Source organism: Neolamprologus brichardi, chromosome 20 (assembly GCF_056152115.1).
Source record: "Neolamprologus brichardi isolate AB-2024 chromosome 20, ASM5615211v1, whole genome shotgun sequence".
NCBI lineage: Eukaryota > Metazoa > Chordata > Actinopteri > Cichliformes > Cichlidae > Neolamprologus > Neolamprologus brichardi.
This window is the reverse complement of record NC_142123.1, coordinates 12,198,969-12,210,247: the sequence shown is the minus strand read 5'-3', so window position 1 is coordinate 12,210,247 and position 11,279 is coordinate 12,198,969.

Sequence of the window (11,279 nt, the reverse complement as noted above, 5' to 3'; positions counted from 1 at the left end):
GGATCTCGAGCTTGAAAGACATTTTCTTATTTCTCCAATTGTGCTTGAGACCTCTGTTACCTAGTGGCACGTTGCCATAGCAACCTCTAGTTAGGCTCGAAAAATACTACAAGGTTTTGATAAGACTTAGCCCCAATTAAGTCGGCCCACACAAATTTAGAAGGCCAGAGTGGAAATCGCAGAGCCATTCTTCCCAGAGGGGGTTTTTGTATGCCAGAAATCTAATTTTGCATATTTGCCTGAAATGGGACTTTAACAAAGTAAAGCCTAACATGATTAACTATTAGACCAGATCAAGGCAAAATCTGAAATATGTATCCTTACCTAGAGCGCTGTGTGTGTGTGTGTGTGTGTGTGCATGCATGTGTGCTATTTTAGCCTCTCCTCAGTACAAATACATATAGTAGGACAGGACATATGAAACCCAAACACACACATACATGCCTTAGATGTGTTGGACATAAGGAGCATGTACAGGACCAAAACAAAGAATCACTAAAAACTGTCTGAAGAGACGTACAGCAGGGGTCCCCCCCCCCCCCCTTTCCTTTTTTTCTTTCTATTTGGTGTTGTGTGAAGTGATGTCTGCCAATCAACGGACCATAGGGGGAGGCGCAGCAGACACTGTCATACATCATTAAAAAGGGTTTGGTTCGAAAGCTGGATATGGCAAGATAAAAAATGCAGTCTTGTTATAATTGGGTAAATAATGACATGTCCAGAGGGCAGTTTGGGGGAGCACTAGACTGGCTGGTAGCAAACAAAAAGATGTTTTGGCTCCTGGCTTCTTGTTAATAATTGATTTTTTTTTATTTTTTTGTGTGCAGGTAAGCAGAATCTATACTCTATCATCCTCTTGTTAAATTTGACCCAGCAAACCAATTTATCATATGGACTAAAATATTTTTTTCTCCTGTCCTAAAAATAAAAACAGCTTTCAGAGGTTAAAAAAAGCCACATGGAGCTGTTAAACAGAAATACATTTATAAAACTGTAATGATGAAAAAAAGAGTATTGTCTGCTATGTTTTAAAACTATCAAGTTTTACTGAGAAAAAGAAGCCTGTCCTGGATTTACGTGGTTTAAAGTTGAGTTTAAAGATTATTTCCAAAGGCCACTTTATTAGGGGCACCCTTTCAGTTACTCGTTAACACAAATAACTAATAATCAGCCAATCACGTGGAAGCATCCAGCGCATTTCGGCATGCAGTCATGCTGAAGTTCAAACTGTGTCAGAACGGTGAAGAAAGGGGATTTAAGTGACTTTGAACGCAGCGTGGCTTTTGGTGCCAGACAAGCTGGTCTGAGGTTTTCAGGAGCTGCTGGGATTTTCACGCACGGACATCTTTATAGCTTACAGAGGATGGTCTGAAAAAGAGACGATGCTTTGTTGATGCCGTCAGACTCCTTTAAGCTGATGCTGTAGGAAGGCAATAGTAACTCAAATAACCACTCATTTCAACAAAGTATTCAGAAGAGCATCTCTGAATAGACAACAGGTTAAAGCTTGAAGCAGACTGGCTACATCAGCAGAAGACCACTCTGGAAACCACTACTATCATCTAAGAACAGGAAAGTGGGGCTCCAGTGCACACAGGCTCAGCAAAGCTGGGAAATGGAGGAATGGAAAAATGTTGCCTGTCTCACGAGTCTTGATTTCTGCTGCAGCATTCAGATGGTACAGTCAGAATTTTGCTTTACAGAATTTTGCTTTTGCTTTTACCAAGCATCACATATATGTCACTGCCTCTTTAAGTATCATTACTTATCATGCCCATCCCTGTATGGTCACGGTGTACCTTATTCTGTTGGCTGCTACCATCTTGTTAACTCAGCGTACACAAAACTTAGATCTAACTGGTTTCTTGAACATGAACATGAGTTTACCGTACTTGAATGGCTTCCAGAGAGTATCATAAATATAATATCAAATTTCTTTCTAACTTTCCCGTCACCTCAATGAAACTTTTGGTTTCTACAACTCTGATTTGGTTTCACTCCTCTAATCAACCCTATCGGTAGGCCAGATGTTTGAAGTACAAAATAAGAAAACAAAAAGCAACAACAACAAGAAAAAGCTCCCTAATGAACACCAAACAGGAAACAAAGATAGCAGCTAGCATTTAATAGTTAATGGTGGAGTTATTTTTATTCCTTAGCAGGGCTGAAAAGAACAGTGACAGATTGACTAAAACATCACGGCTCTAAATAAATCCCCATCTGCCACAAATTTAAATATTCAACTGCTGAATGAAGTTTCTGTTATGTCTCATTTAGAAGTTCTTTCATCTGTCTTTCTGGGAAAAAGAAACAAATCTTAATCGTTAAATTACCACATTTTAAGACAAATTAGGAGCCATTACAGATAGTTATATTTCAGCTTCTATTACCACTAACATTTTTGAGCATCAAAAATGACAAATCTACACTGCAGCTGCAGTGATGAATGAATACACTGTATATTAATAATGTTTACACTCTCCTGTTGTCCTCTTCCAATTTAGTAATTGTGATTTCAGTTATGTTAATACGTCTGTCAGGTGTTATTACTGAAAAATCTAAAGACGTCACTTTTCCTTCAAGCTGATAATCTTTTAAATATTTTGTGTCAGATTTGTCATTCGTATGACAGCAGCACAGCCCACAGACACATGCTGTGTAATGCATCAACTAGGCTTCTACACGACTACAACTCTGGATCATACCTGGATCCAAATATGCATTTGGTGAACAAATATGACGATATTTAAGCTCATTTCATTAAAATAAACAGACATCCTTATGTAAAATTTTAAAAATCTGTTCAGATCTGTTGAGTAGATGAGATCTACTACGACACAGAAAATACTTCATCTCCGCCTACCCGCAGCATTGACTTTACCGCTTTCTTAAAAAGACATTAAGGACTAAAGATGTCAAGGTTCTTGGTTGACACTTATTTAATATAGCTGTGTGGCTGCCATTAGCAACAGGTGTGACATCAGGGAATTATTTTTTTCTACCACCTTCAACTGCCTGAAAAACACCGGGAATCATATAAAACTAGTCATTAGTGACTCCGGTTGAATAGTAAGTGACATGCAGTCGGGCGTGAGTTAGCGCTCTGGCTTCTACACATGAACGTGTTTAACAGAGTTCTCATTAAAAGGAAGGGAAAGAGGAGCTAAAGACAGATTTCAAGATCAAAGGTAACATCATTAAAACTGCGGACATCAAACCTTAGAGCCTTGTCTTCATAATGAAAGCTGTCCTGTAATGGAGATTTTTAGTCCAGAGTCTTCCTTATTAATGCCCTTTCTTCTTAATGATACACCTGCTTCTTATTTCCTACCTATCCTCACTGTTTCACCTTATGTTCACAGAGCCACCTCACAGGCTGCCCCCTTGTTTCTCATTCAAGACTGCAGTTAGGGAATGAATGAATTACTATAAAGTGTCATCCAACATCGCTGAAGCCATCAAGGTTTATTTTTTTCTCTTCAACGCATTCCACTTTGGACAGTCCAAACACTGCTGGAGAGTCATTGCTGACTTATTGGACCGTGTCTGAACAGCTTTAGAAAAGCGCAGCTCACAAGGATAAAGAACCAAGAGTCGTGATTAGGTGTTCCCAGTAGACGCAGGAGCGCAGATTCAGTGTGAGCCTCTCTGACACAAACATTGCGTAAGTCGAGGATTTTTTTTTTTCCCCTCTGCCTAGCCGGGCGAGACACGATGATGAAAACTTCCACTGTGTTTTGTTTTACATCAAACATTTGTTTGTCTCCACACTGTGGACCAAACATATGGACTGTGTTGTCTGTCTTACCTCGAAAAATATGTCTGCAAGCGTCATAAAGCAGAAGAACAAATAACAGGAATTCCTTAGGCGTATCTGGAGGGCAGAAAAACACAGGCACTAAATCTTTGGACCAATCTGATAAAGCCTCTTTAGAGAGGATGTGAGTGGTTTAATACCTTCATTTATGTCGAGAGCCATCTTCTTATTGATCTGGTAGCAATCCATGTGTCACAGAGTGTGAGTAAAGGTGTGTTGAATCTTTCTGTTATTGCATCTGAGGTAAAGACCCTCTCAGCTGGGCACAGGGTGCTTTACTGAAGGCAGGTCATTGTACATTTAGAATCATTGTTGACATAGTGTTTTTTTTTTCTTTCGGTTTTTAGTTCTTTTTGCACTTGTTGTTTTGTCATGTTGCTAAGGTTGTCTCAATTCTCTTCTTTTTTGTCACCTCACAGCAAATGCCTGTCCATAATGGGTGCACCAGTTAGTGCATACAAAAGAGTTCTTCCTCCCCACTGTCCCCAAATGCTCAATCAACAATCATTTCTGTCCAATGATCCAACCAAACCAGGCAATACACATACATTTCACAGCATATTGAAAGAACGTTTCAGGGGCATAGTGCTGTATCCTGTCTTCCTTCTCTCGCCCCAACCGCTCGCAGCAGCTGACCGCCCCTCCCTGAGCCTGGTTTTGCTGGAGGTTTCTTCCTGTTAAAAGGGAGTTTTTCCTTCCCACTGTCGCCAAAGTGCTTGCTCATAGGGGGTCATATGATTGTTGGGTTTTTTTCTCTGTATGCATTATTGTAGGGTCTACCTTACAATATAAAGCGCCTTGAGGCAGCTGTTGTTGTGATTTGTATAAATAAAATTGAATTGAATTGCTGTAGTGAAGAGTACACAGGAAAAAGAGAGAATAGGAGAAAGCACATATTAAGGGAACTGTGTCCTCAGGTGATGAGAAAAGGCTCAGCTCTTTGACCACAGAGAAGCTGCGCATGTTTTAAAGCAGAAGGGAAGGGTGTACAACCCAAAGAACACCGTCCCCACTGTGAAGCACTGCGGTGGGAGCATTATGCTGTGGGGATGCTTCAGTGTGTCTCAACTGTGACTCTCACCACAGTGGAAAGAATCATGAAGAAAGAAAGATATGTGAAGATTTTACAGGTACACTGGGTGTGGGTTATCACTTTGTCTTCCAGTTCAACAAATATCCAAAACATGCGTCGGCTCCAGTGAGGAACTACCTTGAGAAGACCAACATGATAGTTACCGACTGGGCTGCAGAAAGCCCTGACTTGTATTACACTGAAAATCTGTGGGGTGAACTGAAGACCAATGTCAATATCAGAAAACCTGTCAAACCTGAAAATTCTGGAGAAGTAAAATAATGTAAGCATCGAAAATAAAACTAGGATATTTGGAGAAGCTGTGTTAAAAATCGGACCACACCAATGACTGAATTAGAAATCGTAACCATTTCTTCAAAACAAACAACAAACAAAAATCTGGTGGACAGCACCGAAGTTAAAGAATCAAAGAGCAGCAGGCTTGGTCACGTCTTCTACAGCTGCCACTGTTTTAGGTTAAATGAAAGGTCATGCAAGTCAGCTCCCAACGTACCCAAGTTAAAATACTTCCTGACATTTGGACCATAGCTTGGCTTGAAGTTGGAACACAGATGAAGAGAGGCTCGAGATGTAGTCAGGCACAATAAGTGAAAAACACCTCCCATGTGTTTTTAATCAGAGGTTTTCTTTGACAATAGGCCGCTCTGGGCTCATCAAACATTGTTAATTCAACACCACGCATCGTTCTGCATCCAAAAGCTCTAGCCAAACACGCCAACTCATCAGACACTGTTACTTCATTGCCATCTGGCTCATGCAGCCCCCCTGGTATTTGATAAGCTAATTATATGTTTCTTTTTTTTTATCTCTCTAAAAACTTCTGTAGTTGGTTGCTTTGGTGTCTGACTGTTCATGTTTCTACTATCATTAAAAAGGTGAAGAACTGAATACAAAAAGCAACAAAAGCAACAAAAGGTTAATTAACAGTCTTTCCCTAATGAGTGTTTAAATATTCCGAGGTGATCTTGCGAAACTTTGCATTTCTTTAACAAACATCAAGACTTTTGTATAGAATTTACACTGAATTATCTTCATTTAAAATATTGGCTTCCAAGGCTAATGTTCAGGTAGAGTGGGCAATAGTTACAACATGACCTGTTTTTCTTCTTGGGTTACAAGGCGTTGAATTTCTCTTTCACACATGTACACTCCAACACACGTTTAATGACAAAGTGAGAGTTGGCTCTATAATGAGGTGTACATGGGTCACCATGGTAGTTACAATCATTATCACACTTTGTCAGGTCTCGCGTTTGATTATCTCTGTGAAATCTGTACCATAGCTTTAATGTTTGCTATGCTCTCCATCCTAGTTTAGCTACTTAGATAACAATTTATAAGTAGCACTAAAAACCTAAGGCTCATTGCGATGTCATTATGTTTGCCAGCATTTGGCTATGGCTCAGGTACTGCAGGTTTTATTCTAATTGGAGGGTCAGTGGTTTGCTCCCAGGCTCCACCAGTCTGCATCTTCAAGTGTTTTTGGAATAGTTACAGAACCTATTGGAGCCACTGGTGTTTCACTGTGGGCGTTACTGGTAAAATAAAAGCATAAAAAAGCAAAGCCATGTATGAAAGGTGAATGTGGCTTAATAAAAAGGGGGTTTTGTGTGCTTGACGTAGAAAAACGCTCCGCGAGTACCACTGCATGTATGGCATCAGCTACCAATGAAACACACTGCATTATTGTTTAAATATGGAGTAGAGAGCAGTTAGTGACCACTTGGTAACTAACATGTATTTCATTAATGGGGTGGAGGGGCGCTCGGTCAAACTGATCGCAAACATGCATATAGTGCTGCATCAAAAACCTCCTCGTGATCGCTTTGCTCGCCAGAAAACTGCAGCTAGACACATAAATGAAAATTGCGCCTTTTCACATGTGCCGGCTTTACTGTTTTATTTTTAAATAAGTTCCACTAAAGTTTAGCGGGGGCATTTATAGAAAACGACCTGACCTGAACTCAGAAGCCAGTTTTATGTTGATTTTTTTTTGCATTAATAGAATAACAATCAATATTTTTCCTATACTACAAAAGGAGAGGTAAGAATTATTAAGTTAACAGTATTTATTGGTGACAAACATTGCAATGTGTGCTCTTCACTTAATATTCTCTGCTTATAATGTATAGATTTTGAAATCCTGTTATTTCTGTTGTAGAGCTTAGTTAGCTGCTGTTTGCAGACAAGTCAAAGTCTTCTACGCAAACTGCCACCGACTGGTTGGGACTAAAGCAATCACAATCCTTTTGACACCAATTTCACCTCCTGTTCCTGGTTTTAGTGACAGGAGGTTTGTGTGACTAAGGCCTTAAGCCCAAAAAAAAGTAAGAAGTTTACTTTTACAGGCAAAATACAGATAAATCATGATGATATTTCTCCGCAACCAGTGGATGTACAAATAGTCTTAGACTATTTGGAAGGTCATTATAACGACATCTTCTTTCATACAATAACCTGTGGCACATTTTAAATAACTACGAAAAATAGATATAAATACAGACAGCACAAGACCTTTTTCCTCAGCAGACTGTGCTATTATCTTGAGCAACAATTAAATGCCATTAGAAAGGTACAAAACAAGCAAAAGAAATGTGAGGTTGTGGATTAAATCTGCAAAACTGCCATTAAATGATCTCCTCTGCTCCGGTGTCTGCTCGATGACCTGCGATATAGTCACAGGCCTGACACACTGCTTTGCTACAGGCTGCAACATACATTTGCCGATGCATGCGTTACTTAAATGTGTAAACGGCAGCGTAATGTAGCTATTAAATTCAGGCTGGACAGCTAACAGCCATCCAGCGTCTCCTCATTATCTTCATTATCTTGTGCTTCACTTTTCATTGCCGCTATTGAGTAAACAAGCAGGATGGGATAAGCACTGCTTTTAGTCTATTGTTCACACTAGAAATTATTAAAATTCCCTCAACAATTTTACAACAGCAGCCTTCACAGTGACACTATAAAATCTGTGCTGCTCTTAATGAATTTAATGGAAAGTGTTGGTTGAAACGCTTAGAGTGAAATGAGGGGCCTGTTACGCTACAGCGGTCTATTCCTATACCCAGGAATGCCCAACAGGAAGGGATTTGTCCGGGTTTAACAAGGTTGGAGGATGGTATGTGTCATTTGGCCCATTCTCTTTTCTACCTAAAAACTACATTTAATAAGGAGGCAGCAGGTCCAAACTGCCTAACAAGGAGGATGCCATTTACTGGAAACCACCTGACAGCAGCTGTGCGGTAGGCAGTTTGGTAAAATTTAACAAGAATGGTAGAGCGATGTCTGTCTGTCACACGCACCGTCTGGGATGCCCCCTGATCACATTCGGACAGTCTTGGGGGAATGCAGCATGTCAGCGGTGTTCCGGGATTTCCAAAAATTGCTCTGCTCGGGAACAACAATTACAGGTCAAACTGAACTGTCACGTCTGTCCCTGATGCGCCTGTGGGTCTACAGGAGTGCTGCATAATTCACCTTCATTGTCAGGCTCAACATTTAAATGAACATTTGTGCACCTGTGTTATGTGGATTTACACATTTGGAGACCCATTATATTACAAATATTAGCTTACTTAACTTAAATATTTAAATATTCTTTCTTGAAAGACATTCAAAGCTCTTCTTTTGTTCTGTTCTCCCACACTGTTCTGGGCTCTGGGGAGGCCAATCCATGATTCATAGTGCTCCATCCTGTGTTTTTATGTCTTTTTCTTCAATCGTTGCCATAGTGAAACACGAAGCCTCGGTCTGTCAGAAGCTTTTCAGATGGTACTGCATGGTTGATCAAAATCTCACAGTACTTTTCTGTGTGCATCATTCCATCAGTTTTAACAAAATCCCCAACACCACTGGTTGAAACCATGACAGAGCCTCCACCATGGCTGCAGACACTGCAAACCTTTTGTCCAAACACCACCAAGATTTGACACATTGTTGGCTAATAGCTCTGAAACCACCCCACTGGTTGCAAAAATAGAATTCCACGCCTGATAAAGTGTGTCATTTTTGGCTTCTTGTAGAAAAAAAATGGCAATAAATAACATTTACCAGGCTGCTGGTAAAAAAAAGTACTCTTTGCTAAATTGCATGTTTTGTGTATCAAAAACATTGATCTATGCCTGGTTTCAGATGCCTTTTTTATGATTACATTCAAAGTGGCCAGGTAAAAGAATTGGAGTGAAAGTGAATGAAAAAGCAGCCAAAGAAAACTTGTATGTCAGCATTTCAGGATCACTTTTGCATACCCTCACATTAAGCCTACACAACACTGACAGACAGAATAATTTTGTATTTATTTATTTATTGGAAGAGGGAGATGTGGTCCACCAATGTCTTATGTTCACTGAAAACAACCGTTTGTCAGCTCTCAGGGTTCGGTTACACAATAGCTTTGGGAAAGCATGACAACGAGTTAAACTGAGATTATAGGCATAGAGAAAATACCTGCTAATCAGTATGCTAGCATACAGAGTGCAACATGTTGGTTTAAGCATTCAGCACCAAGCAGCACGCTGCCTACTTTCAGCCTCACAGTGAGCAGCCCTGAACAGTCCACAATACACACAAACTGATGTCAGTACCATTTTAAACCACTGGAAGCCTCACTATAGCAACCCTTTGTCCCTAAGAGAGAATAATGACAATGGGCAGATAAAGGGAAGTCACCACATTAAACGGCATTAAGCCACTCAGAACCAGACGCATTACAGAGGAAGAAAGAGGGGATGAAGAAACGGTTGAGAGGGGAGAGAAAATGACAGCAAGGCCCAGAGAAAAGAGCGAGGCAGTGATAAATCGGAGGATTAATCCGGGCTACTACAGGGGGATTAAATCATTCTCTCACTAAACGTTTGCTTGCTCTGTCGGACGGCGGAGGTTAAGCAGACCGTTCTCCCCCTGTCCCGTTCTGCTGCTTCTCTCTCATCCCCTCATCCACCTTTTCTCATCCTTTTAATGGCATTAGAGGAGTGGAAGTATTTAATCGGAGGAGCAATGTAGTGAGGGAAGGCCTCTGCAGAGGAAACACACACACGCACACACACTGCTGAACAGATGGAGTGTTGGGCTAATAGATGTCAGTGTTTCTGTTAATCTGATGGAGAGGAGAGATAGCAGAAAGACTCATTGATTTCCCTTGTGGCAGGTGTGGCATCAATGTGCGTGTCTGTGTGTGTGTGTATGTGGGTAAACATATGTGGTGGGGGGTTGTGAGTGGGGGTCGGTTGCATGGAGTTTGGTGGAGGTGGCAGTCTTGAATCTAAAACGTTAAATGTGTTTGAATAAGGGATCTTTCTCAAATGATCCACTACTTTATATCACAGTATTTAATATGAGTTAGCAACACTAACAGTCCTTTAAGGATTATATTGCCTGGTTTTAATCTTTGGTTATATTGAATTTCCACGAAAAAATCATAATGATCAATTACTCATCAGTTTCGCTGGGAGAGAAACTGGGCTTTTGTCTTGTGCAAGAACAGTTCAGGAGAACTGTGGTGAAGAGGGGCGTTAGATCAGGCCTGCTGTGCCTGCTGAGTGCTCATTTAATACATGACACCACTTAAGTGCATCATAAACTCAAACCCTAAAGGCTTTAGGACAGTGTTATTACCACACGGTCATCATGCATCATGACCAGCAATAATACAGCACTGGCAAAAAGCTGACTGACCTCTCAGGATGAGGCTCACATGTGGTTCTAACTCCACAGACAGCGGCTCACAAACCAGCGTGTGATGTCACTTCCAAGCCTCGAGTTTGCTATCTTTTTTTTTGCTTGTAATTGGATGTAGTCATACATATGGATTAGAAGCTACAGCCAAATCTACCACTGGCTAGCTAATGAGCTTAGCGAGGTGTGTCTGTGATATTAAATGGGTTTCTAGTTTTAGGGCAATGAAAACTAGGTTAGAGTGTACCGACCTGTCCCTCAGAGTGGGTCTCATCTTTAATTTGCATAGCTCTAATACAAGTTAAACAGGTCAGCTGTGTAAAAAAGAGAGAGAACCCCATCCATCTGTCATAAAGGGAGATATTAGCTCTGGAGAACAAAACACGCTGTGCATTTTAAATATGCAATTCTGTGTGATGATTTAGTGCCGAGTGGCCGTTTGAGGAACTGCAGTTTCTTTCAGAGGTCGCCAACTGTAGCCAAGGCTGTGTTTCAGTGACTGTGTGCAATTATTATTTTTTTATTACTTTTGATACTTCTGACATTTGTACAACGCCTTGCACTTCTTGGTCTTGTGTCAAAAAGTGTTTCCGCTAAAGGTTTTGTGTGTGTGGCCTTGTGCTGGGATCAGTGGATTCAGTGAGATTTCGAAGCTACACCTAGAGTCAAAGCACATTTTGCACACTGTAATCA